General features: G+C 36.9%; 1 long non-coding RNA gene across 1 annotated transcript; it reads right to left on the bottom strand.

Annotated features, from left to right (window-relative positions):
* Nucleotides 1–434: 434 nt before the first annotated feature.
* On the bottom strand, nucleotides 435–12,695 carry LOC145978684 (uncharacterized). Its single transcript, XR_014440736.1, has 3 exons — nucleotides 12,545–12,695; nucleotides 7,762–7,871; nucleotides 435–818 (listed from the first exon to the last, which is right to left on the bottom strand). It is a non-coding gene; the product is annotated as an uncharacterized LOC145978684 (long non-coding RNA).
* Nucleotides 12,696–13,022: the final 327 nt, after the last annotated feature.

Raw genomic sequence — 13,022 nt, forward strand, 5'->3', positions numbered from 1 at the left:
AACCAGAAGTGTAGGTTTCGGGCATAGTGTGACAAAGCAACACATCGTCGATTTTGAATTCAATTTTGTTTCCAGGGAAACGTTTTCAGAGGATTTAGCTTAAGCAGCTAACATTCCTTGAAGTCATTCAACTGTGATGAGCCCTGAACATGTTTCCCTTCCACACGAAAAAAGAGCAAATTTACAAGCAAAACGTTTCCTCAGGTAGGAAATATATTCATTACATTTTTTTGTTAAATTAAGTTACAGAAACTCTTGAAGCTCCGACAGGAAATTGTATTTGCATCACGAATAGTGCATAAATACTTATAGGATATCGATGATAGACAACACTGTTACCATGATTACAGTGAAAACATAATTGCATTTTAAGGAATATTTTCATGGTTATTGTGCATCAGGTACACTATGTGCACGTGAAATAAAACGCTTGATGGCGCATGGTAAGAATACTATTAACACTGACAAAGAATTTATACGGCACACATTGTCACAGTCAGATGAAAATTACTTAATGCCAAATAATAAATCATGAAATGCTTTGTTCATGTTTAGAAAACATGCAGTACATTCTTCAAAGGTTATACTTTTATCGACATACAAATTATAAATGGTATTTAATAAAAAAATATACGTTTCTGCTCTCATAGTTGCGATAGTAATTTTTTACGTGTGATAACTATATAATCGTGGACATTTTTAATTTTGTTGGACGTAAGGTACGTTTCTAATCACTTAGCACTTCTGGATAAATTACCATGTTTATGCGTTTTTATTTCTTCATATGTTCCCCATCCATATTAGCTCCTACCACCTAACTGAAATATGAGAAGAGAATTACAATAAAATAATATCGGTGCAATCATTACACACTACACTGTACATGACGTCACACTAAAATGAAAAATCAGTATATTCGCAAATATTTTAACATATTATGTCATGTTAATACCACTGTTCTACAAATGTTCACTTTTTTCTGTTACGGAAATGAAAGTAACTGTTTCTTACTAAAATTGACCTCCTGAAGACGAATATGCACTTCATTTTCTAAGATTGGCTCTTAATTTGAAGTTACGGCATAATTAATGTTACCCTTAAGCAATGCATTGGCTCTTATTTCCAAGATAAGCATAATTCACGTTCCATAACAATTAATCATAAGCAATGTGGGCATAACTTGACAAATATATTAAGAGCGCCCGCAAAAGGAGGCCATCTGGGAAGAATTAATACAATTCAAATTTTGAAATTATAGCGTGAAAACATAGATGAGAGGTGCCCTGAAAGGCAGATTAAGCGTCTATGCAAATTAACTTAGTGCAGGTGATGCTTTATGATAATTCTCTTAACTGGGGAAAGCATAACTCTATGTTTCCCCCACTTGAAACTTCCGCCCTCCCCCCACACAAAATTCTGGAGGCGGCCTTGAAATAAATGGTTACTGAATCCCCGACAAGGAACGTTTTTCTGTTGTGTAGGAGAAAGTACCCTCTTTACTGAAATAGATCCCTTGAACAGTAAAAACCGCTAACAGCAAAGCACTAATAAAAGAAAAGTAATTAAGTAGTACTATGTATGAATGTTGAATTCCCACCCAGTCTTCTCATGAGACGTCAGAAGATTCTCCACGAGATGTTCATAGTCCTTTGCTTTCCTGTTCCACAGAAAACTACTCGTATAACACACTTGTCGAAATGCATTTCATGCAGTTCATTCACCATCAGCAAAGAATTTATTTCATGTTTTCATAAATTTCCTTAATACCAAATACAATGACAACAGTTAGAATATTACCGTTGTACACCAAAACTGCGTTAAGAGAGAACTTGGAGGAATCAATAAAAAGTCTCCAGTCCTCGGTCTTATGTGATATATTCATCGATGCAAAGAAGCCTTTGTCATGCCACACAGTGTTTAAAAAAATGGAAGAAATTCTTTGTCTGTAGGGAATAGTACGTTCACATCATCTGCCAGGTGATTCCATTGTTGCAGCCGTAAGGCCAACAATTCGGCTATCTTTTTGGGAAGTTCTACGTCCCTGATTAGGTCATTCAATTTGGCCTGTGTTATCTTGTGGTTTACAGAATTATTGTTGGGAAACCTGATGGAGTGGCGTAGCAACATAACGCGAGGCCCTGGGCGAAATTGGAATGTGAGGCCCCTCTCCGTTCTATAAATTTGAAATCTCAACGTGAATCGATAGAAAATCTTCAAGGGTACGTCAGCAAATTATCATATTTAAATATTAATATTAATAATAAATTACTGACGAAAATGATATTTAATAATATACCACAGAGAAATTTTGGCGGAGATATATTCTTGTAAAACATTAATGGAATGTTTTTTTTAAGTAAAGTAGTAGTAATAGTACGTTTTTAAAGTTGTTCTTCAGGCACTAAGGTATAACTGAACTATCCTTAAATATGCTAAACTTAAAAAAAATGCAAACTACGAATCTTTAATTATTTTCAATGTGCTTTTCTTTGTTTCCTCATTTTGAAATTTGCAGAATACAAATATCACAAACCATGGAATAAGAAGAAAATATCGAAGGACGCACATAAAATTTTTCGCGTAAATGGTTCACATGAGAAATACGACAGTAATTTGTATTTCTTTTCGGGCCCCTTAGGCTTAGGGCTCCGACCGCCTGTATGTTACACCTCCGATTTGACGAATTCATTCAAATTATAACGTTAAACTAGAATTTGAAGCCAGATAAAACAGAATGTTTTTAATTTCATTACCCGCAAAAATTAGCCTTTTCCATCTATTTTTCTGACTTCTATTTATTACATTTTTCGTATCAACCCCATGGGACAGAAGGCCCCTCCATGCGCGAGGCCCCGGACTGTCGCCCACTTCGCCCACCCGTTGCTACGCCACTGTCTGATGGTAAGAGACCTGTAGGAGGAAGGCCAAGACGAAGATGGAGGGATAACGTTGAGATGGACCTAATGGAAATCGGTATGGATGGAAAAGATAGGATTGATCTTGCCCAGGATAGAGACAGATGGTAGGCTTGTGTTGCTTCAGCCATATACCTTCGAGTTTGTTAATTATCTTGTGGGGTTCGCTAGCAGCCAAAGGTGGTGAAATACTTCCCTGAATACATGGCATGTCGGAATGGAGTGCTGTTGTTGGGATGCTACGTTGCCAAACAGCCACCAGTGTTGTCAAACAGCCACCATAATACGAAATATAAATACTCTGGGAAAACTGGACAACTGAATGCAAACTAGTCAATGTTGAGGGGATCTGAAACAGCAAAGGATTGCGTGATCTACTGGAATGCCACGTGCCAGACCATCAGTAGTTTTGCCATATATACACGAGTTGAGCTGGGTCGCTTGAATGTGCCCCTCTCCCCCACTTCCATTTTGTTACGCCAAAACGAGAGCCAATCGAACTTTTTTAATGTCATTTCCGTGTTCAGCATCCTCATATTAGTAAAGAATGGGTACTTTCATTTCTGTAACAAATCGTGTGTAGAACGGTATAATCAATGGACATACAAAGGAATGTATAGCGATACTGTAAAATTGTGAAAGGATTAAGAAATAGTTGATAGAACCTGCATTGAACTGTATACTTTTCTACTGAATCTTTGATTTTCGCAGATTGCCAAAAAATAGCAACAACCCTTATGGATTGAAAAACAAGGTTGCTTATAACGCAGAGCTTTATATCTTGACCTAGAAATTAGCTTTAAGAAACGTCAATTTACCTTCAGGATTTTTCATCGTTGTGTCAGCTTCTTTTACAATGCTCTTCTTACATAATTACCATCCGTTTGGAACTAATTTGGATTAACGAACATGCACGAGAAGCAATAAATTACATGGAACTAATGCATATCGATAATCATGCTTCGAATTGAATATCTTCGTTGTTGAGGCTATGGGAATATCGTCGTTCGTATGCATTCAGAATATAGAAAGGAACATATTTTTAAGGATAAAGGCTTGTATGGAGCCACAATTGTAACCTTTCATTTTAAAAACCTTTACCTTTACAAGAATTCCTACTACAAGCATAATATATTCTTTGTGTAAGTGGGGGTTAAGGGGTCCAAAACTCTCCATTGATTTAGGAAACTTTTTCTTTAATTGTATAATCAAATTAGCAAATAGCAAAATTGATCGTAACACTGCATTGTTTGAAAAGGTTTAAAAAGTGATTAATATCGCGAACAAAGTAAGTGTTTTAAAAATGAAACCTTAATTCTAATAGCTAAAAGTAAAAATAATATTGTTAGTGTTGCTATAATCAAAGTACAGGGTGCGGCTTAATGTTTCCCATTTTCAAAATACCGTAACTGATTAATGTACAAAGCAATTTACATGAAATTGACAATATTAAGTGTTGGAATTTTTTTTTATCATTACGAGTCTCATTTGTTAGGCTGTTGAGATCAGGGAGGGTACGAGGGTGCGGAATTTAACGGCAGTTAAGCATAACTTTCGATATTGGGCTGATTCAACTCCATGCAAAATCTTCGAGCTGCCACTACACAGTCCTAAGGTCGTAGTCTTGTGTGCCATTGCAGTGCAGGGAATTATCTGCCCCTACTTTTTCGAGGACGATAATGGTGCTTTGGTAACCGTCAACTCCCAATGCTACACCATACTAACAACTTTCTTCCTGCCTGAGGTGGCACGTTGTAACTACGAGAACGTGGAGACCCTGTGGTTTCAATATAGGGTTACCAGAATTCTGGTTATTCCCGGACATAAACTACATTCGTGTCCTCCCGTTTCGCCTTATTCCATTTCGCCTTATTGCGTTTTCACCTCTCCCAATAGAATTTCAATTTATGTGACACGAACTTTCTAAGGCGAAACGGGACATCCCATTTCGCCTTATTCTGTTTCGCCTTACACACAAAAAATTTCCCACCTGGGAATATTATCGACTTGAAGGATAATTCATAATAGGAGCGCAGAGCTTGTGATGTTACCTACCTTGGGTCCCATTGTCCAGGCGGTTAGGTTAGGTTAGGTTAATAATACATTCATAATAATTAATAATCATGTCGATAATATTCCCTGGTGGGAAATTGTTTTTGTGTAAGGCGAAATGGGATGTCCCGTTTACTGAATACTGAAATTTATTTTGATTCAATCATTGCCCAAAAAGACAATAAAAGTTTGTCCTGCTAGAACAAAAACCTAATAAATTTATAAACATAGTTTTGGGACTACATTCTGATGATGTCACTGTTCACTACCTGAGCATTCAATATTTTGATTGTAAAGCAGGGGGTATGGAGTAGAGAACAAAGTTATTGAACTAAAAACTACTTCAGATGGAACTTCTGGAATCATTCCAAGTTACGGTAATTGCTGACTATTTTGCATTTAATTCCACGTCATAATCAAATATTTTTCATAAAGTCTAAAAAGTTTTTACTGCTTCAGTATATTTTCAAAGAGTTTGATTGTTCAATTTCTCAAATATATTTGACTAAACCTGAAATTCTGAGAGAAATTACCTCCTCGGAAAAGTACCAGTTAAAATATGTAGTAAGAACTGTATTGTTTAGTATTAGACAAGTTTAGAAATTTTTCATTTAAGGCTTCATTATGAAATCACATTACTTTAAAACTGTAAAGTGTCACTTTAAATTACTTTCTAACGTGTTATAGAGATGTGTGTTATTATTTTGAATGTTTTGTGTCCTACTTTTCCCTTATAGCGATCTGGTAGCCCTATTTCAACAGGACGTAGCCACATCACATACAACACGTCTTTCGATGAACACGCTTTTTACTGGTTTCCCCGATCGACTTCTCTCCGTGACATTCAGACATTCTGCAGCGAGTATGCCTAGTGTACAGTACAAGATGCCTCAATGACGTAATATTAAAAAAATAAGGTCTGAACTGTAAATCCAAGAATATAACGTTCCTAACGTTGTTCATTTCATGTAATTTCTTTTATAATAAATCAGTTATGGTATTTTGAAAATGAGAAACGTTAAATGCCGCACTCTGTATATCAAGCCAATATTTGCATCACAATTGAACATAGAAAATCTTACTGGCTATAATTCGTTATTATTCATAATAAATAAATAGTAACAATTAAATTGTATCTATGAAATTCTTATTTACTTATTTACTTAAAGTTCAGATACAGTACTGAAAGACTATTTTGTACTGAAACTGTAGCAACAAGAAAAAATAAAAATAACAACAAAACAAGACAATGCAAGATGGTAGACAAAAAAAATTGTTACATGTACATTCTTAGTGATTGTCGGAAACTGTGTTCTGAAAAGAGAATATCAACATTTACAGGTAGGTTATTATATAAGCGTGGGAGCCTATAGTAAAGAGACCGCTGTAGGAGAGAGAGCCTTGTAGCGGGAAGGTGAAAGAGCTTTACGTTGCGGGTTGGCCGTGCGGGTACTCGTAGATGAAATTGGTTGACAAGGAATTCGGTTTTATTTTTGCCATTAATTATTTTATGCAAAAAATTCATGTCTGCTAGTTCCTTACGAGTTTGTGGTGACTGGATCTTTAAAATAGACATAATATCTGTTTTATGGAGGTGTCTGAGAGAAGGAATTCTATGGGGAGCAAATGCGAGGAAAAAGCTGAGGACAGAATCAATCCTGGAAAGATTAGTTTTAGAAGCCATAGTCCAGATGGGGGAGCAGTATTCAAGAATGGGAGAGATAAAGGATTTGAAAAATATGCTAATGGCTGATTGGTTTTGGATTTCAGGAAACCTATTCAGAATACCAAGGAGACGCATTGCACGTTTAGTAGTATATGGAATGTGATAATTGAAGTTTAGCTTTTCGTCGATGATAACACCAAGATGTTTTTGAGAGGAAACATTTCTGATGGAACTGATTTCATTTGAGAGTATCTTTCGAGAGTATAAAAAGAGAGCACTTTGTTCCTTTTTAAGGAAATGGTGAGGCAGGAGCATTTCTAAGGATTCAATTTAAGTTTCCACTGGCGACACCACAAGAGTAGTTCTGTAAGAGCTTGTTGTAGGATTAGTGAATCGCGTTCAGATGAAATGTCTTTGAAGAGTTTACAGTCATCGGCAAAGAGAAGTACATTTGTGGGAAGAGAAGACAGTCTGTCGGGCAGATCATCCATATAATGAAGGAACAAAAGTGCGCCTAAGACACTCCCCTGGGGGACACCGGACAGGACGGGTAGAAAGCTGGAAGAGGAGCCACAGAGGATAACACGCTGCTTTCGTGCATGCAGATAGTATTTTAGCAAAGATATAAGTTTACCATGGATGTGAAACCTGGATTGTAATTTATGAAGAAGGAGATTATGGTTAATTTTATCGAAGGCTTTTGAAATGTCCAAATATAAAACGTCAGGCTGGGAATTTTTTGAGATAGACTGAGTAGCATGAAAAAGTAATACCGATAGATTGGTCAAGCAAGAGCTACCTGGAAGAAAACCATGCTGAGCAGTATTTATAAGGGAAGATGTAAACTTTCGCAAACTGTCTTTGATTATTTTCTCATAGACAATAGAGAGAGGTGACGAAAGAGAGATAGGTCAGGAAACACACTTGCATAAAAACACTTGTTTAGTAAGAGAGACATAGGGTGAGTTTTATCATTGTTGGACTGCTGTACTTTGAACCTCACTCATTATTTCTGCACTATACACATGGCCACGTTCATGCAGTCATGCACCATCTTCAATAATTAAGAATACATTGCTCTTGCATCAATGTCGTTAATTACTTCTAATACAAGTGTCCTGTACATACTTTGAAGCATTCCTCGAAGGATGTGTACCACCAATCCATCAGTCGGCATTCAGTGGGAGGAAGTGGTTGTTCAAGGCAACTCTTATTCTGACAGACGTAACATTTCATTGCTGAAATAAATTATGATAATTGGAAACAACGGCTGCTTTGCTCGATGTTTAAATGAATAAGGTTTCAGTGTTACATACAGGGTTTTCCTGAAGTCCTTCCCACATTTAAATTCACTACAACTTTGTAACGAACAGAGATATTTAACTGAAATAAAGTTTGTCGTACAGAGGAGTCCTTAAAGTTTTGCTTGATAACGCTGCGCGTTGAGAAGATCACGTGAGTGTGAGCGATCAGGCGATTCCAAGATGGCGTCGCATCAGGAGGCAGGTGGATTGGCAGCAGATGACCAAAATCATAGCCTGCAAGGTCGCCAGACTTGCCTCCGTGTGAATTTTGGCTGTGGGGATATGTCAAGACGGAAGTGTACACCAAAAGCCGAGAGATCTGGATGACTTCAAAGCAGGGTTGGCAAGATTTTATGTTTTTTATATAAGAAACAAAACAAACAATTTATTTTGTTTTAAACGTGTTTTTAATGTTTTAAACACTGTTTTAAACAGCAACCGAAAAAACATGTTTTAAATAAATAAAACATTTAAAACATAATTTCAAGAAGACATATTTTCTCAGTAAGGGGTCCCGGGTTCGATTCCCGGTGGAGGCACATAGTGGTTCGGATCCCACTTTAAACTGTAGGTCCAGTCCCGATTAGCCTTACTGTGCATAAGGTGGACTTAAAACACCAAATCAATCAATATTTTCTCAGTATAATGATTAATAAGGAATCTATTGTAACGCTTGACTAACTTCTTAAAAATACGTATTTTTGTTGTTTTCTCGCTTGTAGGCTGTTCGAGAAGTGTCAACTAATCCACACTTGCCAGGCCCCACTCAGTCCACGTGGTAGCTACTCTGTATTTTAAAATACTCGTACATTATTTTATCGTCAATGCAACTAAATATTAACATTAACAACTATGTGCAGTATGTTAAGTGAGAAACAAAACTGTTTCATCCACATACCTAGTATTCAATTTTATATATGTTTTAAACACTTGTTAAAAAAACAGCCAGGTGTTTTAATCGTGGCCCACGGGTATTCATCACTAGGCCTGTGTGTTTCTGACTTTCTGTGTTAATTCAATGTACATTTTCAGCCACTGAACAGATTTCTATGCTCAATAAACATAATGACATGGATTGAATGAAAAGGCAAAGTTACAAAACACGCAAGTAACCACAAACTATCAAACATCAAGTACTAAAATCTTGTTTAAACAAGACTGAAAAAACCTGTTTAAAACACTTTGTTTTAAACGTTTTAAACATTTGCGAAAAAACAAAGCCATGTGTTTTAAACGTTTAAAACAAGTTGTTTAAAACACTTTTGTTTTTAACATGCCGACCCTGCTTCAAAGCAAAGATATCGGCAGTCATCGCTGACATTTCGGATTCAGGACGAGATTGCAGGAATGCATCGACGTGAATGGTGCCCGGTTGGAGGTGTGGCGATGAGGACGAGATAAATGCCAGGTAAAACTTTTAAAGACTGCTGTGAAGTACAAACTTGATTTCACTGAAATATTTTTACTACGTTACAGTGAATTTAAATGTGGGAATATCTTTACCCTGTACAAGACAATACAACTTCTGCGGTAGTTAAATTCAATTAGAAGTGGCGGAAATGTATTTGTCACTGGCCGCTTAAGCGTCTGAGACAGTTGTTCCCTGGCTAACCAAAATTTCACTCCCAAACTTAGTACAAATGTAAGATGCGTATTGATTATATTACAATTTATTTTGTAAATTCCTGCACACTAGATAAATACTCAATAACTATTCAATCGTAGAGGTAGTTATTTTGTAAATTATGCATATAGTCCCCTCCAAGTGTCAAAAATTAGCAACGTAAGGGAGCGGTGGCGGCGATTAGGGGAGGCCGGGTGGCAGTTGCTCCACCACTTTTCTCCCCGCACTATGGCCTCTTATGTTAAGCCTTGTCTACCAAGAGAAAATAAACTGTCCTCCCCCTCCCCAATTTCGTAACCAATTGTTACTGTAAGGGAGGATGCAGAAACCAGAGGGGGGATTTCCCCTTCGTCTCCCTTCAAGTTCCACCCTGCGTATGTTGTAAATAGACCTAGCAATTTAAGGCAAATGTCTATTTGTTTCTTTACGAGGAACAGAAAATCGTTTTAGATGTTCACGATTCTAAACATGTTGAAAGCCGTACCCTATGGTCGAGTGGTTAGCACATCGCGCTGCGACGCCAAGGGTCCCGGGTTCGAATCCCGCTCGGGCTTGGTTGTTTGTGAATGTCCATTCATCAATTTCATTTCATCACTCATCCCCATCTTCGCAAATTAGCCAAGAGGCACAAAACGCGAAGTAAAATAAACTAAATCAATAAACATGTTTAAAGAATTTTATTGTCCCATCAAGCGCCCTAAAGTGATGATTACCTTATAGTTCGCCTATTAAAGCTAAAATTTATTACACTGATATTTAAGTGTTTTGTTAGCGTCTCTTGTCAATGTAGCTAGAATTGATAGAAATCGTCGTGTAGTATTATATGGAGTGGAGTGGGGTAAGAGTGCGCAGAGAGTAAAAGTTCATAACAAGAAATAGAGCCTCTCCGATGGTGCAGTGGTAGCGTCGTCCCATTGTAAGCAAGGGGTCTCTGGTTCGATACCCGGTGGATACACATAGTCGTTCTGATCCCACTTAAAGCTGTAGGTCCAGTCCCGATTAGCCTTAAACTACTGTGCATAAAGTGGACTTAAAACACAAAGTCAATCAATAATAACAAGAAATGAACTACAGTAAATCATTGACAACATGTATTGAGTAAGGCACATTGTGTTTGTTATCAAAGTGTATTGGATGTTTCAAATTGTGTTCCATAAATGAAGGCACCTGCTGGTACTGAGAAATCGAAGTTGTAGGGTAAAAGTTCGAACAAATATCTGTGCAAAAGTTTTAAGATTCTGATTTGGTTCATCAACTAGTAGAACCAAAATAATTCTTCTCTGCCGAAATCATCCCGTTCCCAAAAAGGAAGATTTCACAGAAAAAGAGGCCAAGCATCTGAAATATAAACAGTTCGCCTTTTAGGAATGTAATATTTCATCACATTTCTACTTAATTTAAAATTGTTACTATTAAAAATAATTTCAATAAAATTTAAACCGATTTTGCAGTCGAACAATCTTTTTAAATTCCTTCCATCATGCGAACTTTTACCCCACCGGTGTGGGGTAAAAGTTGTTACGTACCTTTGAGTCTATCCAGGGATTATCCCTTCGCTCCTCATGTCGTTGACAAAAGACTCTAGCAGTTTCAAGGCGTGGTAATGGTAAACAAATAAACTTAAACCACATATTACAATTATTCACGATATCGTTTTCCACTATTTCCCATGTTGCTTCCGTATTTCTTAGCTTGTTGATAAATCTCTAGCTTTTTACATGTTGCCAGGTTGGCACATCAAGGTTAGTATGTATATCTGTCCATCTGACACTAGTTGTCTATGACATCATCAATATTTCATTTAAATAACAAACAATCATAATGTAATGTCAAGGGCATTACAAAGTACGTTTTCACAATTTTGTAAAACTGTCTCCTACTTTATTATCTAATACTGATGTGCCACAAGGATCTATACTAGGTCCCCTATTGTATACGTTTTATATTGCAGACCTACCGGCAGTTGTCAAATACTGTAACGCACATTCCTATGCTGATTACACCCATCAATCCATCTATCCATCCAACAGAAATTGCCGTAAGTACTGAATACATAAGAAATGATTTGGGTACCATAACAACATGGTGTGATGCAAATGGCCTTAAAATCAGTGCTAATAAATCATGTTACACAATTATTGAAACTGGAAATGCTATTTGCACGGTCATTTTATTCATGTAACATTTATTATAATTATTTGATCAAAAGCAGAATTTTGTAGCTAAATCGTACATTTTGTTTTGTACTGTATTAATAGTTAATACTGGCCTCCCCGATGGCGCAGTGGTGGCGTCGTCGCCTTGTAATCAAGGGGTCCCGGGTTGGTGGAGGCACATAGTGGTTCGGATCCCACTTTAACTGTACGTCCAGTCCAGATTAGCCTTACTGTGCATAAAGTGGACTTAAAAAACAACAAATCAATTAATAAATTGAATCAATCAATAGTTAATACTGTAAGCACATATAAAAAATGTAAATTTAAATGTACTCCATGACATGGGTAAGGTGGCAGAACAGCCTGAGGCTGAACCTCGCCCACGCAAATAAAGAATTTGAATTTGAATTTGAAAATTTGAATCTGAAGCCTAGCAAGAACAACGTTTGAGGCTCGTTGTGTATAAATTTGAAGACTCTGACTTCTTTGGTAGCTTTGATATTTGGAATAAAAAACTAAGTGCGCAATCTTACCCTGCTATACTCTACGTGCAGTGTGCATTCGATTAGCCCCTCCGATCGGTACTCTTTTGTTTACAACTCATGACAATCAGGTTGAATGTTGTACAGCAATCCCCTTTGCTCACCCTGAGGATGATTATTTCAGTAGCATCGATCAATCTGTTATTAATATTTGATACTTAACATTTCGGAACAGTTATAATGAGTTGTTCTCAACAAAACATGAGCATATCGTTCCTCCAAATAATTCACGACTATAACGGACTACTTACGAAATCAGAATAAGCATTTCAATATGTATAATACCTCGCTCAAGGCCCATATTTCCAGCCACTAAGGCAAAGGTGATAGAAGAGAATGAGAAGGCGCCTACTGCTTGCCATTGCCATTGTTGCTCATGTGTGTGTAGACTTTCAACAAACAAGACAAGCGGTGAAGCGCTGAGCAGCTGTGGTAGTAAGAGATTCAATCTCGATATTGTAACGAAGTTATCCCTTTATTACTTCATATCTAAACACAACATAAAACTATAATAATTGCATTGGTTCAACAGTTGTATAACATTCGCATTCCCACATAAATATAGTCAAAGCAAGAGCGTGACGTAGACATAAACAACGCCTCTTAACGAACAAAAAATATAAGAATTGCGAAAACTATGTATTATACGCTGTAATTAAATATTAAAAATCCCTTGGCTGACTTTTCTATTCATGGTTTGATACATGAATAGTAATGGAAGCTTGCCTTCTTAAGCTATCTATTGTGAATCAATTCGTTGACG

The sequence above is a fragment of the Lepisma saccharinum genome, chromosome 25, assembly GCF_977018435.1.
Source record: "Lepisma saccharinum chromosome 25, izLepSacc3.1, whole genome shotgun sequence".
In the NCBI taxonomy this organism is placed as follows: Eukaryota; Metazoa; Arthropoda; class Insecta; order Zygentoma; family Lepismatidae; genus Lepisma; species Lepisma saccharinum.